General features: G+C 39.7%; 1 pseudogene; it reads right to left on the bottom strand.

The window, feature by feature from the left end:
• Positions 1–1710: 1710 nt before the first annotated feature.
• LOC122226024 overlaps positions 1711–21468 on the bottom strand; it is a 29488-nt pseudogene continuing 9730 nt past the window's right edge.

Here is a 21468-nt window from a genome sequence, read left to right as displayed (position 1 = left end):
GCTCAATATCATCACAAGGGCTCCTAAAAGGGGAGTTAGGAGAGGAAGTCAGAGTGACATGATGTGAAAAAGACTCTATATACTTTTGCTGGGTTTGAAGAAGGAGGAAGGAGGCAATAATCCAAGGATGCAGGGGGCCTCTAGAAGCTGGAACAGGCAAGGAGACAAATTCTTCTTTAGAATTTGCAGAAGAAATGCAGACTTTCCAACACCTTGATTTTAGCCCAATAAGACCTGGGTAGAATTTTTGACCTAAGGAAGTGTGAAGTAATCAATTTGTATTGTTTTACCTGCTAAGTTTGTGGTCATTTGTTACAGCACTAGTAGGATATCATGATTATGGAGTGGGCTGAGGAAGTGCTTGGGAACAAAATAATCAAACTCGAATAGTGTCTTTAAAAATCTAAGTGTTTCTGGGACACCTGGGTGCCTCAGTAGGTTGGACATCTGACTTTGGCTCAGGTCATGATCTCATGGTTCGTGAGTTCAAGCCCCGTGTCAGGCTCTGTGCTGACAGCTCAGAGCCTGGAGCCTGCTTCAGATTCTGTGCCTCCTCTCTCTGTTCCTCCCCCGCCTATGCTCTGTCTCTCTCTCTCTCTCTCTCTCTCGAAATAAATAAAGATTAAAAAAATTTAAGAAAATCTAAGTGTTTCCTCATTTTCTGAATTAAATTTGGGTAAAGATGAAAAAGAAAAAAGTAAATCTTCATGGATATTGGCACGTCACCATCTAGTCTTTAATATTGGAGAGGATTAAAATCGGTGATTCTTACTTCGAAAGAAATCACTCTTACTTTGAAAGAATTTGAAAGTAACATATTTTTCTATTTTCCTAATTGTGGGACTCCTTTTTTCCTTCAACCATGAAATTAAAAAAAACCCTATCATTACTCATCAGAAAATAGAAAATACAAAGGAACAAGAGCCACTCTTGAAATTAAATACAAATGAAGACATGCCTATGTAGGGACCACCCCCCCACACACTGCAAATTTAGCTATTTTGGAGTTCTTCCTTGGTGTCTAGCACAAAGCTTTAAATCCAAAAACCACCATATCAAGTAGGAATAATTCATATCCCCATTTTACAGGTGATAATCCCAAGATTAAAATAGTTGAATATTTTTTTTTCAAGTGGATCACTTTAAGTCTATGCCTGTTGACTCAAGAGCCCCCATTCTTAACCACCAAGGTTCCCTGTTCTCATGTCCTGCTTCAGTTCCTCCTGGCTCTTCTTCAGGAGCACTGTCCTTCATGTGTTGCTTCTGTATTGCCTGGCTGCTCCCTATGAAAGATTTCTTATCCATAGACTTCATGTTATCTTCTTCCCTCACATTTTGTCTTTCAAATCATTGATCCCTATTTTTCTGATATCACCTCTGCTCTTTACTACTTTCATTGTAGATTTTAATATGCTACTATACTTTTAGTGTCCTGGTCTGTGTGTGTGTGTGTGTGTGTGTGTGTGTGTGTGTGTGTTTTATATGTTTTAAGGCTGATCATTTCAAATAATTCTATATTTGAACTTATTTTCTCTATCATCTCTTGATTCATAGAAACACATAGGAAAACAAAAAGTACAGGCACACCTTGGTCATAGTGCAGATTAGTTCCAGACCACCCCAATATAGTAAATATTGTAGTAAAGCAAGTCAAATAAAATTTTTGGCCTCCCAGTGCATATAAAAGTTATGTTTACACTTTACTGTAAGCTATTTTCCTTTCATGATTTCTCTGTAGCAGATGATGCTGTTTGATAGTATTTTACCCACTGTAGAACTTCTTTAAAAATTAGAGTCAGTGTTCTCAAATGCTGACCCTGCTTTATCAACTAAGTTTATGTAATATTCTAAGTCCTTTGTTGTAATTTCAACAATCTTCACAGCATCTTCACCAGGAATAGTTTCCATGTCAAGAAATCACTTTCTTTGCGCCTTCCTTTGAAGTAACTCCTCATCTGTTCAAGTTTTATCATGAGATTGCAGCAATTCAGTCCATCCTCAGATTCCACTTTTAGTTCTAGTTCTTTTGCTATTTCCACCACATCTGCAGCTACTTCCTCCACTGAAGGCTTGAACCCCTCAAAGTTATCCATAGGGGTTGGAATCAAATTCTTCCAAATTTTTATCAATGTTGATATTTTGACCGTTTCTTGTGAATCATTCATCTTCTTAATGGTGAAGTTTTCCAGAAGGTTTTCAATTTACTTTGCCCAGATCCATCAGAGGAATCACCAGATAATCCAACTATATATGGCAGCTATAGCCTTATGAAATCTATTTCTTGAATAATAAAACTTGAATGTTGAGCTAATTACTTGATCCTTGGGCTGCAGAATGGATATTATGTTAACAGGCATAAAAACCACATTAATCTCATTATCTCCATCAGAGTTCTTGGGTGACGAAGTATATTGTCAATGTGCAATAACGTTTTGAAAGGAATCTTCTTTTCTGAGCAGTAGTTCTCAATAGTAGGCTTAAAATATTCAGTAAACCATGCTGTAAAGAGATGTGCTGTCATCTAGGCTTTGTTGTGCCATTTATAGTACACAGGCAGAGTAGATTAAGCATAATTCTGAAGAGCCCTAGGATTTTCCAACTGGTAAGTGAGCATTGGCTTCAACTTAAAGTCACTAGCTGCATTAGCCCCTAACAAGAGAGTCAGCCTGTCTTTTGAAGATTTGAAACCAGGCCTTGGGGTGCCTGGGTGGCTCAGTCAGTTAAGCATCTGACTCTTTGCTTCAGCTCAGGTTATGATCTCATGGTTCATGGGTTTGAGCCCTGAGTTAGGCTCTGTGCTGGCAGGGTGGAGCCTGCTAGGGATTCTCTCTCTCTCCCTATCTTTCTGACCCTCTCCCCACTTATACTATCTTTCTCTCTCTCTCTCTCTCTCTCAAAACAAACAAACAAACAAACAAACAAACAAACTTAAAAATCAAAAAAAGAAACCAGGCCTTGACTTCTCTTCTTTAGTTATGAAAGTCCTAGAAGCATCTTCTTCCAATAAAAGTCTGTTTAATACTTAAACGTCATAAAAGCCATTTATGAAAAGCCCACAGCTAATATCATCTTCAATGGGGGAAAACTGAGAGCTTTCCTCCTGAGATCAGGAACACGACAGGGATGTCCACTCTCACTGCTGTTGTTTCACATAGTGTTGGAAGTGCTAGCATCAGCAATCAGACAACAAAAGGAAATCAAAGGCATCAAAATTGGCAAAGATGAAGTTAAGCTTTCACTTTTTGCAGATTCCATGATATTATACATGGAAAATCTGATAGACTCCACCTAAAGTCTGCTAGAACTGATACATGAATTCAGCAAAGTTGCAGGATACAAAATCAATGTACAGAAATCAGTTGCATTCTTATACACTAACAATGAAGCAACAGAAAGACAAATAAAGAAACTGATCCCATTCACAATTGCACCAAGAAGCATAAAATACCTAGGAATAAACCTAACCAAGGATGTAAAAGATCTGTAGGCTGAAAACTATAGAAAGTTTATGAAGGAAATTGAAGAAGATACAAAGAAATGGAAAAGCATTCAGTGCTCCTGGATTGGAAGAATAAATACTGTTAAAATGTCAATACTACCCAAAGCAATTTACACATTCAATGCAATCCCAATCAAAATTGCACCAGCATTCTTCTCGAAGCTAGAACAAGCAATCCTAAAATTTGTATGGAACCACAAAAGACCCCGAATAGCCAAAGTAATATTGAAGAAGAAGACCAAAGCGGGAGGCATCACAATCCCAGACTTTAGCCTCTACTACAAAGCTGTAATCATCAAGACAGCATGGTATTGGCACAAAAACAGACACATAGACCAATGAAGTAGAATAGAGACTCCAGAATTGGATCCACAAAAGTATGGCCAACTAATCTTTGACAAAGCAGGAAAGAATATCCAATGGAAAAAAGACAGTCTCTTTAACAAATGGTGCTGGGAGAGCTGGACAGCAACATGCAGAACAATGAAAGTAGACCACTTTCCTACACCATTCACAAAAATAAACTGAAAATGGATAAAGGACCTGAATGTGAGACAGGAAACCATCAAAACCCTAGAGGAGAAAGCAGGAAAAAACCTCTCTGACCTCATCTGCAGCAGTTTCTTACTTGACACATCTCCAAAGACAAGGGAATTAAAAGCAAAAATGCACTATTGGGACCTCATCAAGATAAAAAGCTTCTGCACTGCACAGGAAACAATCAACAAAACTAAAAGGCAACCAACAGAATGGGAAAAGATGTTTGCAAATGACATATCGGACAAAGGGCTAGTATCCAAAATCTATAAAGAACTCACCAAACTCCACACCTGAAAAACAAATAATCCTGGGAAGAAATGGGCAGAAAACATGAATAGACACTTTTCTAAAGAAGTCATCCAGATGGCCAACAGGCACATGAAAAGATGCTCAACATCACTCCTCATCAGGGAAATACAAATCAAAACCACACTGAGATACCACCTCATGCCAGTCAGAGTGGCTAAAATTAACAAATCAGTAGACTATAGATGCTGGAGAGGATGTGGAGAAATGGAAACGCTCTTGCACTATTGGTGGGAATGCAAACTGGTGCAGCTGCTCTGGAAAACAGTGTGGAGGTTCCTCAAAAAATTAAAAATAGATCTATCCTATGACCCAGAAATAGCACTGTTAGGAATTTACCCCAGGGATACAGGAGTGCTGATGCATAGGGGCACTTGTACCCCAATGTTTATAGCAGCACTTTCAACAATTGCCAAATTATGGGGTGTGCCCAAATGTCCATCAACTGATGAACGGATAAAGAAATTGTGGTTTATATACACAATGGAATACTACGTGGCAATGAAAAAGAATGAAATATGGCCTTTTGTAGCAACGTGGATGGAACTGGAGGGTGTTATACTAAGTGAAATAAGTCATACAGAGACAGATACCGTATGTTTTCATTCTTATGTGGATCCTGAGAAACTTAACAGAAGACCATGGGGGGAGGGGAAGCAAAAAAAAAAAGAGGTTAGAGAGGGAGAGAGCCAAAGCATAAGAGACTCTTAAAAACAGAATAAACTGAGGGTTGATGGGGGAGTAGGAGGGAGGGGAGGGTGGGTGATGGGCATTGAGGAGGGCACCTGTTGGGATGAGCACTGGTGTTGTATGGAAACCAATTTGACAATACATTTCATATAAAAAAAAGAAAATCTGTTGTTTAGTGTAGCCAACTTCATTAATGATCTGAGCTAGATCTTCCAGATAACTTGCTGCAGTTTCTGTATCTGCACTTGCTGCATCATCTTGCACCTTTATGTCATGGAGATGGCTTCTTTCCTTAAACCTTTTGAAGCGAGCTCTGCTAGACCTCTGCTGGACCTCTGCTTCCAACTTTTTTTCTGCAGCTTCCTTACTTCTCTCAGGCTTCAGAGAATTGAAGAAAATTAGGGCCTTGTTCTGGATTAGGCTTTGGCTTAAGAGAATGTGGTGGCTGATTTGATCTTCTATCCAGACCACTAAATCTTTCTCCACATCAGCAGTAAGGCTGCTTTACTTTCTTATCGTTCATGTGTTCACTGGAACAGCACTTTTAATTTCCTTCAAGAACTTTTCCTTTTCATTCACAACTTGGTATGAGAGGCTTAGCTTTGGGCCTGTGACTGCTTTCAACATGCCTTCCTCACTAAGCTTAATCATTTCTAGCTTTTGATTTAAAGTGAGAGACTGGACACGTCCTTTCACTTGAATACTTAGAGGTCATTGTAGGGTCATTGATTGGCCTAATTTCAACATTGTTGTGTCTCAGGGAATAGGGAGACCTGAGGAGAGGGGAATGCCCAGTGGCATTCAGAACACACAAAATATTTATCAATTAAGTTCACGGGTTGTTTTTTTTTTTTAATTTTTTTTAACGTTTATTTATTTTTGAGACAGAGAGAGACAGAGCATGAACGGGGGAGGGGCAGAGAGAGAGGGAGACACAGAATCGGAAGCAGGCTCCAGGCTCTGAGCCATCAGCCCAGAGCCCGACGCGGGTCTCAAACTCACGGACCGTAAGATCGTGACCTGAGGTGAAGTCGGACGCTTAACCGACTGAGCCACCCAGGCGCCCTAGTTCACGGTCTTTTAAGGGTGTGGTTTGCGGTGCCTCCAAACCAATATGGTAGTAACATCACTGATCACAGATCACCGTAGCAAATATAATAATAATGAAAAAGTTTGAAAAATTGTGAGAATTGCCAAAATGTGACACAGAGACATGAACTAAACAAATGCTGTTGGAAAAGTGTCGCCAACAGGGTTGACTTGATCTATACAGGGTTGCCACAAACCTTCAATTTGTAAAAAAAATAAAAATAAAAAAAAAAGCAATATCTGAAAAGCACAATAAAGCAAGGTATTTCCACAAGTGCTTTCTAATTTTTTTTGTTTTCTATGAAGTATTTCCCTTCCCCCCTTCCAATCCATGGCACCTTTTCACTTCTCTTGGGCTTTACATTCCCCAGAAGATAGCTCTATAAGTACAATATGTTAGGAACTAATGGTTCCCTTACCTTCCACATGGAGCTTGCCAGGGCTGTCCAGGGCTGATTCTGACAAATGTGATCTAATGCAGCTCTCTTGAATGAAGGAAAGATTGTCTACTGCTTCCTGTTCTTCGGATTCAGTGGAAAGCAATTCATTCTTTCATATTAGGAGTTGTCTGCACATTTACTTTTGAATTTTCTCTGAAATTTCAAGCAGAAGCATGAGAAATACAATCTCCAGAGTGCATTACTCCTTGAAGCTTCCTGTTTATATGCCTTCCTGAAGCCTGATTGCATATGACAATGTCATCTACCTCCTGTCTGCTCTTACCATTTTCTCCTTGCACTAGAGGGTAGCTCTCGGTATATGGGAACAGAGGGATCACTGAGGTTCCTATGAATGTGCACATGTGTGTGTGCATGCTTTACTCTCTGGCTTAGGATTCACATCTTTGAGGTAAGGATCTATCCAGGACGAGAGGGGTGGGGAGGCGTCTCTCTCACTCCATCTTCTCTCCTGCCCCGTTCTCCTCATGGACACGCTGTTCTGTCTCACATGGTGCAGCATTTGCTTGGCACTGCTGTTTGTAACCACATGACCCCTTGTAGGCTTTGTCCAGTAGAAATTCCCCCCAGAGTGTCGGATGGTTGGTATTTATTTCTGATTTTCAGTGCTGCCACAACTCACTGTAAACTTTTGCTGTTACTACAGTGGGAAATAAGAGAAGGGCGGATTGGTACCACCATCACACCCCAGGAGTCAGCACCGTGAAGGTGTCTTTGCTGTATACATGCTTCTTGCTTCTGTCCTCAGCTGGAGCCCTCATCTCTGTGTACCACGCCTCCATCCATAGCTACTTGCTCTATTTTCCTTTACCTTCTTCTTCTTTACTTCTCTCCATTTGTCTTTGAATCTCACCTAGGCGATGTGCACTAACCAGTGCGGGGGACTTTGTGTGTTCAGTTAGGCAAACGTGTTCTGTCATTGCTGTCATCTTTCATTGCGAGCCTTTGAAACTGGCACTGGTTGCCTATCTCCCGTGTGGGGCCTTGAGCACTTTGCTTATATATAATCCCCTTTTATCCCAAAGGCTGCACAAGATGTTCTTCCCGGGAGGCTCTGCTGGGCCCTTTTCTCCATCCTAACATGCTTTTCCTGACTGTAGGTTATACTCAGATGATTTATTGAGCCTCATCTGTAATATGTCTTTGATTCCCTCACACTCACTGAGAATCTTCTGTGTCCCTAAATGAAAAGCACTTGGCAGGCAGTTAACCTTATCTTCCTTTGCCCCAGTTCTATTTCACGCTTGTATCAATGAAACCAACTCCTAAACTGTCTGCTACTCTTACTGACACCATGCCTATGTCACAATCTCTTCTTAACAAGTCATAGAACTATTGATCTTTAGGGTTGAAAAGGGTCTTAAAAGTAATTCAGTTATATATGATGACATGAGGACACAAAGTTATGCGAAACTATATATACAATGTGGCCTTCATGCGTGTGTACGTATGTGTGCTGAATGTGTGTTCTGGGAAGGTATATATCACAATGTGAACAGGGGTGTCTCTGGGTAGCAGGATTACCGTTGCTTTTTATCTTTCTTACACTTACTTACATTTTTCAAATTTTCTTTAATAAGCAATACCAGATTATAGGAAACACTGGAGAATCACCTTAAAAATTCTGAGGGAAAAAATTTCAGATTCAAATTCTGTATCAGTGCAATTAATTATCAGTAGCCATCTAGAATAACAACATGTTAGAAATGAAAGTACTAAAAAATTTAGCTTCAATTTGTCCTTTCCGGGAAGCTCAGTGGAATAAGCCAATGGAGTGGAAGACACGGATGCAAGAAACAAAACACCCAAACAAACAAAAAAAAAAAAAAAAGAGGAAAAGAAGAAAAAGTTTGAAAAAGTTCTTAGCATAGCAGACATACAGTCAGTCCTGGGAAGTAATCCCCTCAGGAAGGAACAGAGGCTGAGAGGGAGAGCTGATTTTTCCCTTTGGGAGAAATAAAGAAGAAATTAGCTCTGACATGTCCCTACATGTCAGTTATAAAGGATAGTGTTATTCACACATTCATTCCTTCAACACCTATTTATTAAGCACCTATTATGTGCCATTGCTATGCTTAAGTGTGGGGGACACAATAGTGAACATCCAAATCCTGTTTTTATGTAGCATAAGAAGAAAATGGCTATTATCTCCTTTAATTTCCCCCACAGCCCCATATATAAATGAACTCGTCACCCCATGTTATAAATAAGGAAGTAAAGTTCAGAGGGTTTGCATAATGTACGTGCTCAAGGCTGCCAATTAGCAAGTGCCAGAGCTAGGATTCAGTTATGGACTTGAAGCCTGTGCTTTCTTTGTTCCACTCTAAGTAAAAGCTTTTTCTTTAGGGGGAAAAAAATCTTTGCCAAGAAATTTGCTTCCTTAGAATTGTATACTTAGCAAAAATGGTGAGGAAAATAATTCTGAAGACTCTCCTGGCTGGCCATCTTGCGGACGATGTGTCTGGGCAAATCTGCACCTGATCGTCTGTGACAATCCGCTCCTGTACAGATGGACGCACAGCAGATGATGCTGCAGCCTGAATTAGTGCTGTGCTTCCCAAAATGTCTGCTCAGCATAACTGCAAATTGAAAATAAACTTGTAAACCATTGTCAGTGATGTAGCTCAAAGACTTTATGTGCTGAAGTGTCTTTAAAGCTGTTTTTCATTATAGTCTGCCCTTTTTCAATGGGCAGAATTCGTTTTCTCCCCTTTAACTGTGCTCAGTGAGGGGAAAACAGATCTTGAAAGCAAGACATAGGTCTGATTTCCTGGTGCCGGATGTGAAATGCATCCTATTCTTGAAAGCTGGGATCATTTCTTTCTCTCCCCTCCCTACCCCCGCAAGGCTTCTCCCACAGTCTGTCATTCTCAGGCAAGCTACTCCAAGGTACTCAGACTCTGTATTCAGCCAGGAGATAGCTGCTGGGTGTAGACAGGAGAGTCCACGGTCACTGTGATGTGAGGTTTGGTATAAATTCCTAAGACAACCTCAGCTTTGGATGATACAGTGGTTTTAAGGTTTTGAGTCTGAAACCGGGAATGCCTGGGTTCTAATCCTAGCACATCTCTAACTAGCTCTGTGAACTTTGATAAGCTACATAATGCCTCTATGCTTTGGCTTTCTGTGAAGTAGCAATATTATTGGTAGCCCCTTCTTTGTAGGATTTTGATGGGAACTAAGTGAGGGGATCTATGTAAAGCACTATAATAATGCCTGGCAAAAGGTGTGAGTGATTTGGGGTTTTAAGAAACGATTTCCTCACCAATGATTCCTTTTCACCATGCTTTCTTATCCCTAAAATAGCTTGACCCAGGATTTCGAACATATGACTCCCTCCTAAACGCCAGTATGATCTGTTTACATGTAATTGGTTCTGGATTCAAAAAGCTATCTGTTTTCATTTCCAGTCTGTTCTCCCTGGTCAGATACTGTGTCCTGCCAGGGAGCAAGAATTCCTGTCCCCTCAAAGGTCTTCTAGCTGGACTGAGAATCAAATTGACATGAGACAGATTAACAGAGGAAAATCAAACTTAATAGCTTATGTACACAGAATCCACCCAGACATGGGATTTTCAAAGATGGGCAAAATGAGGTATATGTGTCATCCTGAACCAAGGTAGCAGGGACAGGGGGTTGGGACTTTGGAGGAAAGGAATGCACTTCCCGGGGCAACAAGGAGAGCAGATGTGTGGTCATCAGACTGTTGCCCTGGCATGCAGATGGGTCACTCAGATACAATTTATTTCTGCTAATCACCCTTATTCTGGGAAGGGCCCCCAATTTAGATTCTGCTCCATAGGTAAGGGAGGGGCAAAGGTTTCTCTTGAGCTTTTAGGATCTTGATTGCCTTTGGCTCTGAATAGTCTTCATGCCAAAGGGGCACATCTTGGGGCAGCCTGCCCTGGCCCCTCATAGTCCCTTCAGGAAAAGTAGTTAGTTCAGATGCCTCACCTCTGATAGATTTCCTCTCCCTGCTAGTGTTAAATCCTTAGACCCAGATGCTTCTACACCATCTGAGGGTGAGCACCTTTCTTGGCCCACCACTGCTCTTCCTCCAGCACCTCACGGCACCTGCTAACTTGCAAGATCCGTGTCAAGGATTCTGGCAAGAATTGGTAACTTTTGCAAAATTTAACATCATTAAAAAGTTTGTAATGGCCAAACCAGATTTCAAAAAGGACAATACTTCCTCTCAAACCCAGAAAATGTAACTAGTGTCTGATATTACATGCAAAAACTCTTCCATATGCAGTATTACCCCTTACCAAACCTCCTCCATGCTCTTCCTGGGCAAGCTCAAGTCCCTTGCGGTTCACTAACCAGCAATTAATTCAGAGACAAACCTGTGTCCAGCCTGCTATGAACCTCCAAAGACTCTGAAAACCAAAACCAACAAAACCTGTAAGGGAAAAGAAAGCCTACCCTTTCCTTACAGATAGGAGCTCCTCCAGGATTTATCCTAGGTCTGTCTCTATTTCTCTCCATTTCTCTTTCGTCTCCTCTCCGCCCCTCACTGTACACACTCTGCATTGGTAGATATCTGGGAGGGGGTGGCCTCCACTCTCTCCTTATCTCTCTCCAAGGCACAGAACACTCATCTGATGACTGGCCCCCCCTTCAAAAGTAGGCACATCATTGCATGTTGAAAGGTCAGTTTATGGCTGTGCCTCTTTTCATTCGTTTCTTCCTTTCTCCTGGCTTGAATACTACCGAATGATTCTCCATCATTCATGAGAAGAGGCCCTGCCACCTTGCTCGGTTTCTTCTCTCTGCGCAGCTGCCCTGATTGGCTACTCTGGGGTCTGCTGCTTCCAAGTGGACCTGGCTACCATCTGCTGTTCTCATGATTTTGCCTGCACTTCCCTTTCTCTTCACCGTGGTTAGTATGACCAGGACCCCGGGCCCACTTTGCAGACCGTAGAGACTTAGTCCTTATTCTTTGTCTCTCAGCTTCTCTCTTGCCTTTTTCTCTTTCTCACACCTAGCTGCTGGACTATGGCAGCTGCTATAGTTGGGCCTTGTCTGCTGAAGCAACAGGACTCAGGAACCAATGTCCTTTTAGAAAAATTGTTCCTTTTCTCTTTTCTTTCTTTCCTTCGTTTGATTGTCAACTCTACTTTTTACCACTGTCTCTTTCTCTCTCCATCTGGATCTGATGGATGTTTTTCAGTTGTATTTTCCATGAAGCAAATTGAAATTTATTAGCTTAGAAGAAGGTTGTAGCAGAACTTTCATTTTTACTTCCTCAGACCCACTCATTCACCTCCTGGAGACAGTTACCCAGTTTAATTCTGGGAAGCTACCCTTTTCCCCAACCTCCATTCATGTCCTTTGGGTTGAGCCCCCATGCCCAGGAGCATGTGGCTCGGGTCTGAGTAGTCAAAGCATTCTTTTGTCCTGGCCACAGTGCTTGTTTCAGGGATCAGAAACTAATAATACTTTTCTCGGGACTGTTAGGAAATGTTCTTTTCCACTGGACTTGAGATGAGAGTACGTGACGTTGGAAACTTCTGGCAGCGATCTTCAATCACAAGGGGACAGGCTTCCTGAGAATGGAGACAATATGCAGGGATATGTTAAGCTATGGGTGGCAAGATACCTGGAGACTGAGCTGTAGAACAAAGCATCCCTGAAGCCAGCTCCACCCTTGAATTTTTCATTCAAACCCAGTAAATTCTATTTTGTTAAGACCGTTTGAATGAGATCGTCTCTCACTTAAAATGGGAAAATGACAACTAAAGAGAGGGGGTTCAGTTCCAGACTCTCCCCTTCAGTTTACCAGATTTGGGGCCCATCCCCAATTCATCATAAAATGAAGTGATTTCTTCAGCTATTATTCTTTGCACTTTTATCTTCCCCAGGATACCGTTCAAGAGGCAGGTTTGGAGTGTTCTTGGATTTCCTAGTGGCATTATCTTATTCATCCCAGTTTGATAATTCTTAGATCCATATCTTCAGACCAGACGTTTTGCCCTTATATTTAAGTCAATGATCCATTTTACTTTTTCTATACAGTGTGAGGTAACAGTCTAAAATCATTTTGGGGATGGCTCGGTGGCTTGGTTAAGCATCCAACTCTTAATTTTGGCTTGGGTCATGATCTTGTGGTTCATGAGTTCGAGCCCCACATTGGGCTCTGTGCTGACATTGAGGACCCTGTCTCCCTCTCTCTCTGCCCCTGCCCCCATTTGCACTCTCCCTTTTTCTCTCTCAAAAATAAATAAAATAAACATTAAAAAAAATAAAAAATCATTTTGTCACATGAGATTACCCTATTGTTGCAGATCATTTGTTAAAAAGGCGTTCTTCCCCTACTGACTTGGCACCATTGTTGAACATCTATGGACCATAAATGAAAGGATTTTTGAACCCTCAATTCCATTGATACATATTTCTATCCTTACACTAGTGCCACACCATCTTGACTTGTTTTGTAGTAGTTTTGGAATTGGGTAATGTAAGTTCTCCAGGCTTTTCCTTCAAAATTGTCTTGCCTATTCTGGGTTCTTTGCATTTCCATACAAACCTAGGATCAGGTTGTCAGATGAAAAAAAAAAAAGCCTACTGAGATTTGGAATAATGAATTTTCTAATCCATGTACATGAAATGTCTTTCCATTATTCAGATTGTCTCTTTATCTGACTAATTCATTGTAGTTCTCAGGGTATAGAACTTGCACTTCTTTTGTTAAAATTATTCCTAAGTATTTCATTCTTTTTGATGCTACTGTAAATGAATTGTTTCCTAAATTCCGTTTCTGAATTGTTCTAATCTTATGTCTTCTAAGCTCATTAAGAGAAGAAAAAATATTTATACAGGCCGCTAGTGGTTTTTATTTCTCTTTAACATCTGGTATCATTTCCTGTCATCCAGAAGGACTTTAGTATTCTTATAAAGCAAGACTGCTAACAACATACCTCAGTCTTTGTTTATCTAGGCATGTTTTTATTTTGTCTTCATTTTTGAAGGATAGTTTTGCTGGACATAGATTTATTCACTGAATTTTTTTAAAAAAAATTTGAATGTCATTGTACTACTTTCTGGTCTCCACTGTCTCAGATGAGAAGTCAGCCATTAATAACACACTGTTGTTCCAAGACCTCCGTGTTGAAGTTCTGGGTCATCTCGGGTCACACTATTCTCCCCAACTAGAACGGCAACTTCAGGCTAGCACAGCTACTGACTGCCTTGGCAGAGCTGTTGCTGACCAATACTGATACTCTAACAGCATAAGGAAACCTGGGTTTCACTTTCTACTCCAAATCAAGCCAACCCCCTCCAGCAGTGAAGCTCTTCCTTTTCATGGCTAGCCTCACTGTGGCAAAAGTACCTCATTGACTGAGCTGGGGTGGGGGGAGGTGAGGAATGAATGGGAACCACCCCAGGCAAGGAAGAATCCCTATGCTCTTATATAAAGTTCTAGCAGCTTTTTAATAAACATTCCTCAATTTGTTGTTTGTCTTTAGTCCACTTCCAGAGTCATGAAATGAATGTTTATGAACATTTGAGACAGTTTTTAAAGATTATTTATTTTCAGGGAGAGAGAGAGAGAGAGATGGCATGTGAGTAGGGGAGAGGCAGAGAGAGAGAAAATCCCAAGCAGGGCTCCACATTGCCTGTGCAAAGCCTGATGTGGGGCTCGAACCCATGAACTGTGAAATCATGACCTGAGCTGAAATCACTCAGGAGCTGTGTCCAACACTTAACTGAGCCACCCAGGCGCCCCTTGAGCCAGTTTTATAGTTGTCTTTTAGGAAAGAGGATTTGCCAAACTCTTCACTTTACCACAGGCAGTTGTTGGGTGATTTGAACTACTTTAATAATATCCACTTATAAATATATTCACATCTTTTATTTTCTTTGACCATTTTTGAATCAATAGGAAATACCTGTTGGTCAAAGTCATTCTGTTGTGATTTTACAAGAGCTTTAAAATTTGGTACTCTTGGGGTGCCTACATTGTTGGTTGAACATTGATTCTTGGTTTTGGCTCAGGTCATGATCCTGGGGGTGTGGGATCAAGCCTCTCATTGGGATCTGCACTGAGTATGGAGGCTGCTTAAGATTCTCTTTCTCTTTCTCTTTCTCTTTCTCTTTCTCTTTCTCTTTCTCTCTCTCTCTCTCTCTCCCTCTGCCTTTCTCCCCTATTCTCGGTCTCTAAATTAAAAAACTAAAAAAGAATAAAAAATAAATAAAAGTTTGGTAATTCTCTGTAATCCACTTACCATGACACTCACCATGCTAAATAGAAAATTGCCCAATTAATGATCTTTAGCCATCACCAAACTGTAAGGTTCATTCTGGTAGGGACTGTATCTCTTTTGTTCATCAGCTATATTCCTAGGACATAGCACAATCTGATGTATTACAAGGTATTTAGACTTATTTTTAAATATTTGGTAATCAAATGAGTAAGTTTCCCCTACCCTTTTCTTTATCTCATGTAGGTGAGGTGGTGCTGCAGGAATAGGGAATGTTCCCGGAAGGAACATTCCAGGAAATGTAGGAAGCATTTTAAATAGAATTCTGTAGCTAACTAATTACTCACTGGGGTCTTTGTTTAGGAAAGCAATGCTCTGCCCTCAAAATGAGTGATCATTTAGCTTATTAATATTTTATTTGGTGAACCCTACACTTGTTTTTGAAGGCACGTAGCAGGTTTTTATGGTTTTAGGAAGAAAATGTAATAGGATGGGAAAATTAGGACTTGGAATTTTGATTTGCTGCTGTCCATAACTGGTTGAATGTCATTCTCTTTGGTCCTCCATTTTTGCATTTAAATGTGAAAGTTGGACTATACTTTATTCATTTCCAAACATGGTTGAGCAGAGAGAATCACCCATTAAGATTGTCCCAATGTTACAAATTCCAGGATTGAGGGTGTGGTACCCTGTATCTTTAAAAGCTCCAATAGTGATGTTTTTGGGTTTTTTTGTGGTTTCTTTTGTTGTTGTTTGTTTGTTTTGTAGTTAGCTAGACTGGCAAATGGATGGCATTTGAGAATCACTGGACTAGATGAACTCAAAGGTTGCTTTCAGTTCAAAAACTTATTTTCTTCCATTCCTCTCAGCAAAAATGAAAGTCTCTTTGGAGTACGTACCCAGGGTCACCCAAAGCCTCTGTAGGGAGGGTAAGTCTTTGAAGATGTAGTTTATTCAGTTAGCAAAAGACAAGACAGGTTCTGGCTTGTTTTGGGGTAGTCATGCAAAACTTTGGTTGCATGTGAAATGGGAATTGTATAAAGGAAACTTACATCTTGTTGGCTGACTGACAGTTGATATAGGTAGAGAACTAACTGCTAATTATCTAATAAATGAGGCTGGAAGTGTATTTTGATCATTTTTTTCTTTCTGAACCTGCAAGTGAGTGAGTGTCTGCTACTGTCTCTTTCATTTCTCAGCCTTTAGGAAAGCAGCCCTTCCCAGCATGAGCTTATTTAAAATAAATTGAATAAGGCTTTGCATGTAAAGAGGGTGTGTTGGGCACTGTGAGCAAGTCTCTTCTTAACCTTTTCCACAGTCTGTTTTCCTGGAGATAATATTAAATAAACTTTGAGGAAAGTGTGACAGATAGCTGCCTAGACTAGTAAATGTTTTTGCTCAAACACAGGCATTTGATTCTTTTTTGTCTGTGAGATATAAAGATCTACCTAGGCCCCTAAGAGGAAAGTTGAGATCAATGTGATGGTTCTGAAATGTTAGTGCTCTCTGTGTTGCTAGAAGAGAATGCTCCCTTTAGATGCCAAAACCCAGTATTTGCAGAATTAGACTTTCAGCAGGCCAGCCTAAGTGTGTGTGGAATGACTGCTCCCACAGCACCAGCGATGCATTCTGTTCTCCAAGTAGAACCACAGGCTGTATTTCCCTGTCCATGGGTCCTAGTGAACTTGGTGCTCTTTCTGACAGGTAACAATTCTATTTTGGAATCGGAAAATAATAAATAATTTTAACGTGCAATTTCCTACCCCGTGATTTTGTCTTCTTGGAACAATGAACCACTTTGACAGAAATTTCTGGTAGTTTAGTAGACAGTTTGATTAAATTATAATATGTACCCTAGAAGAAATGTAATCTATCTAGTAAAAGTAGTGTATACAAAGAGTGGAACAACATATAAAATGTTTACAGCTTTAAATAATAGAGACAAGATCGAAGATAGTATAGAAAATATTGATACTATGAAAAAATAGAAACAGGAAAATTAGTTGAAGAGAATGTATAGAATAAATAATAACTGCATTAGAATAGTGGGATTTTTTTTCTTTTTCATACTTTCAGTAAGGTGGCTTACAACAATGAGAGTATAACAACGGTTAATTAAAAATGAAAGCTAATTGAATGAAGATCATCTACTGGTCTGAGCACCTCTTCCTCTCTGACTTCCATTTCCCTACACAGTCCTTCAATCAAAAAGTAACAAAGGGAGGGAACAAGTGCTCCTGTATCAGAAAAAAGAGTTAGGGGGTTGAGTTGATTGCAAGCTTACTATGGGTCTGGCTGTCCCAAGCTCTGGTGATTTAGAGGTGATGAACCCACCAAGCACATCTAGACTATTGTATTAAGTATGAGAACATCTATATTACAAAGGATATTGACCAATTATATTGGCAAGGAGGAACTCTGACAAATGAATGCTGAAAACATTGATTCGCTTGCTCCATCATTCTTGTGCTTAAGTGGTCATCTATACCTATCCCACTCTCCACTGCCACTACATTGAATACCCTGTTATCACTATCTACTCTGCTTCAGAACCTTCAGTTATTCCTTATATTCTACAGCAGCCACTTTCTAATACCATCTTCAGCCAAATGAACTTTCGAGGCATTTTTATCTCTTCTGTCTTTGCTTATGCAATCCTGTCTATCTGGTGTGTCTGCCCTTTTCCTTGATTAGCTTTTACTCGTCTTACTTTATTCAGCTTATATGTCACCTGTTCTATAGCATTTACTACAAATTCTCCATAGAGTGATGTGCTTTCTCAAAGACTCTTTCAACATATTCATTTCATACCTGTTACATAAGTAATCACATTATATCATTAGGATTTACTTCCAATGTTTGTTTCCTTTGTACTCACACACTCAACTCATCTGAGAGAGGAGTCCTGCCTTATAAATTGTGGTATACCCCCACTTAATGATTTTTGACACAATAAATGCAATAAATATTTGCTGAGTGAAAAAACAACCATTTATCAGTTACTATGTGAATGAGTGACTGAATCAATGAACTCTCAACAATCATTTTCCAGAATAGAATAGGAACCTCTGAAAATCTGCTCCTCCATGAAAGCAATGAGGTCATTGGAAAAAACTGTCAACTGTCAAAGTAAACTTGAAAAAAAAAATAATAAACTTTTTCAAAGCTCTGTAAATGAACTAAAGGCTTGCAACAATCTGAGAGTTTATTTAAGAAATAGGACTGGATCTTTAAAGCAACAGCGAAATTTGTGGGGTTTTCATTTGCCAATTCCATCCACCTCTTCCTAGCTCTGCAGTAGTCTTGAAAAATAACATGTTTGCAGTTATGGTAGCTATGGAAACCAGCAGCTTAACAAGCCACCCGAAGAGGCATACTGGGTTTGGAATACTCCCCAAATATCCCATTACCAAGGAATTGTTACTATTTGACCTGACAGCTCACTGAAGAACTCCATTATCAGGGCTTGCTTTTATTGAACCTGATGCAGATTTCATTCTCTGAAAACAACCCTACCCAAAGAGTGTTTGTCAGATAAAACCAGTGGAAACTACTTAACATTACTGCTGCCTGAGGTAAAGTTACCAGTTGGGACTAACAAGAAACTGACCAAATTCTTAAGAGAAACCCTGTAGATTGAGATGTCCATAGCAGGCTTTGAAAAGTTCTGGCATATTCCTGAAGGTCTAAAAGGCCATGCACATACCAGACTATGGTGCCCAGAAATGACCTAAGAAGGCCTGATGGTCATAACTCTGGCTAGCTTGGAAGCTCTGTGCAAGCAGGAAGTGAAGGCTAAGGTGGAGTTGTACAGTGCTTGCCAGAGCTTTGAAAGCATGTCTCTCCCACTTCACACACAGAGCTCCTCTGCAAAGACTGGAAAACATATTGGTTCAAGGCATTTAAGGACATCTCTGTCCAATAACTAGCTGGCCACTAACCTTACTGATTAGAGACTTCAGTGGCCATACATGCTAAAGAATATAAACTATATAAATTTAGTCCATGAAATTCAGTAAACAAAGAAATAGTTTAACAACCACCACAACAAAGAGCAGTAACAATAGACCCTGGGGAGGGGACAAAAGTCGAATATCTAGAATTGGCCAATTGTATTATTTAAAATGTCCAGTTTCAACATAAAAAGAATATGCAAAGAAACAGGAAAGCATTTCCTATTTAGAAGAACAAAACAGTCAATTGAAACTGTTCCCAAGGATGCCATGTTGAACTTACTAAAGACTTTAAACTAGCTATTATAAATACATTTAAAAAACTGAAAGACACTATATCTAAAAAAATAAACAAAAATATTAGTACAGGGCACCTGGGTGGCTCAGTTGGTTGGTTAAGTGCCTTGATTTAGGCTCAAGTCATGATCTTGTGGTTCATGAGACTGAGCCCCATGTCAGCCTCTGTGCTGACAACACAGAGCCTGCTTGGATTCTCTCTCTCTCTTTCTCTCTCTGCCCCTTCCCTACTCACACACTCTCTCTCTCAAAATAAATAAACATTTAAAAAATATATGGTAACAATGCTTCACCACATAGAGTATCAATAAAGAGAGAAATTATGAATAAGAACCAAATAGAAATTATTTAAGAGTACCTGAAATGTTTTCCAGGATAGGCTGTACACTTGGCTATAAAATAACAAATTACAATAAATTTAAAATAAATGAAATAATTCAAAACATTTATATTCAAAAATATATAAAGATGATTCAAAATAATACAAAACAATTCAGTTTAACTGGAAACCAATAAAGATACTGAAAATCTTCAAATATTTGAAAATAAAGTAATATTCTTTTAAATAATACAAAGCCAAAGAAAAATCACAAGCGATATTAAGAATATTTTGAACTAAAAGAAAACAAAATCAAAACATATCAAAATGTGTGGGATATATCTAATTTAGTGATTTAAGAGAAATATATAACCAAAAGAAGCCTATATTAGAAAATAAGGAAGGTCAGGTGCCTGGGTGCCTCAGTGGGTTAAGCGTCGAACTTCGGGTCAGGTCATGATCTCACGGCATGTGAGTTTGAGCCCTGCTCAGGTCATGATCTTGCAATTCGTGGGTTCGAGCCCTGCACTGGGCTCTGTGCTAACAGCTCAGAGCCTAGAGCCTGCTTCGGATTCTGTGTCTCCCTCTCTCTCTGCCCCTCCCCCACTCACACGCTGTCTCTCTCTCTCAAAAATAAATAAAACATTAAAAAAATTTAAAAAAGGAAAAGAGGGTCTAAAATTAATAATCCGACTTCACAAAACCCCCCAAAACTTTAAAGAATGACAAAACAAAGCAAATAAAACTAAACAGTAAACAGAAGGATAGAAATAATACAGACCAGGGTGGAAACCAATGAAATAGGGAAATAAAAGCAATAAGGAAAAAATCAATGAAGCCAAACTTGGTTCCTTGTAAAGACCAATAAAATTGATGAGCTTTTATCTAGACTGAGAAAAACAAAAGAGAGGACACAAATTACCAAAATCAAGAATCAAAGAAGGGATACCACTACCAAAACAAAACAAACTTAAAAAGGATTATAGGAAAGAATATGAAAAATTTGTGCCAGAGTGGTATATCCATACAATAGAATACTTATTTAACCACAAAAGAATGTGCTACAACATGGGGGAACCTGGAAAACATCCTGCGAAATGAAAGAAGCCAAACACTAAAGACCACATACTTCATAACTGTATTTATGTGAAATGTCCATAATAGGTAAACCCACAGAAAAAGAAAATGGATTAGTGGTTTCCAGGGGCTGAAGGGAGAAGAATGGGAAGTGATTACTGATGGATATAGGGTCTCTTTCTGGAGTGATGCAATGTTATGAAATTAAAGCAAATATTTTTCTAAATTTTTATTTTAGAGAGAGAGAGAGAGGGCATGTACATGGGAGAGGGGCAGAGAGAAAGGGAGAGAGAGAGAGAGAGAGAGAGAGAGAGAGAGAGAGAGAGTATGTACATGGGAGAGGGGCAGAGAGAAAGGGAGAGAGAGAGAGAGAGAGAGACAGAGAGAGAGAGAGGGCATGTACATGGGAGAGGGGCAGAGAGAAAGGGGGGAGAGAGAGAGAGAGAGAGAGAGAGAGAGAGAGAGAGAGAGAATCCCAAACAGGCTCCACCATGCTCAGTGCAGAGCCCAATGTGGGGGGGTTGATCCCATGACCTTGGAATCATGACCTGAGCTGAAATCAAGAGTTGGATGCTCAACCTACTGAGCCACCCAGATGCACCTGAAATATTCTGAAATTAGATAATGATCAACCTACAACTATGTGAATATGCTAAACGCCCTGAATTGTACACTTTAAAAGAACCAACTTTATTGTATGTGAATTATTTGTTAATAAGGAAAAAATTTACATGGTTAGAACAGAAAACTAATGGAGAAAATGAAATTCCCATACCCACACCCCGCCAAAAAAAAAAAATCCAGGGTTTTAATTTGCTTCTCTCCAGTTCATTTTCTACAGAGTATTTCATATGGTTTAAACTGAGCTCAAGCCATGGTATTGCCCTCCTTAAAACTCTTTGAAGTTTTTCTAAGTGTGGTATGTGGCCAATTTGGGATTCTTAGGAACATAAGATTCCTAAAAAGATTTATTGCTAAAAATACAAATATTACTCTCTTTGCTAGAATAAAAATTCTCCTCTTTCAGTTTTATACA

Source organism: Panthera leo, chromosome C1, assembly GCF_018350215.1.
Source record: "Panthera leo isolate Ple1 chromosome C1, P.leo_Ple1_pat1.1, whole genome shotgun sequence".
NCBI lineage: Eukaryota > Metazoa > Chordata > Mammalia > Carnivora > Felidae > Panthera > Panthera leo.
This window is presented reverse-complemented; position numbering and strand designations above follow the sequence as displayed.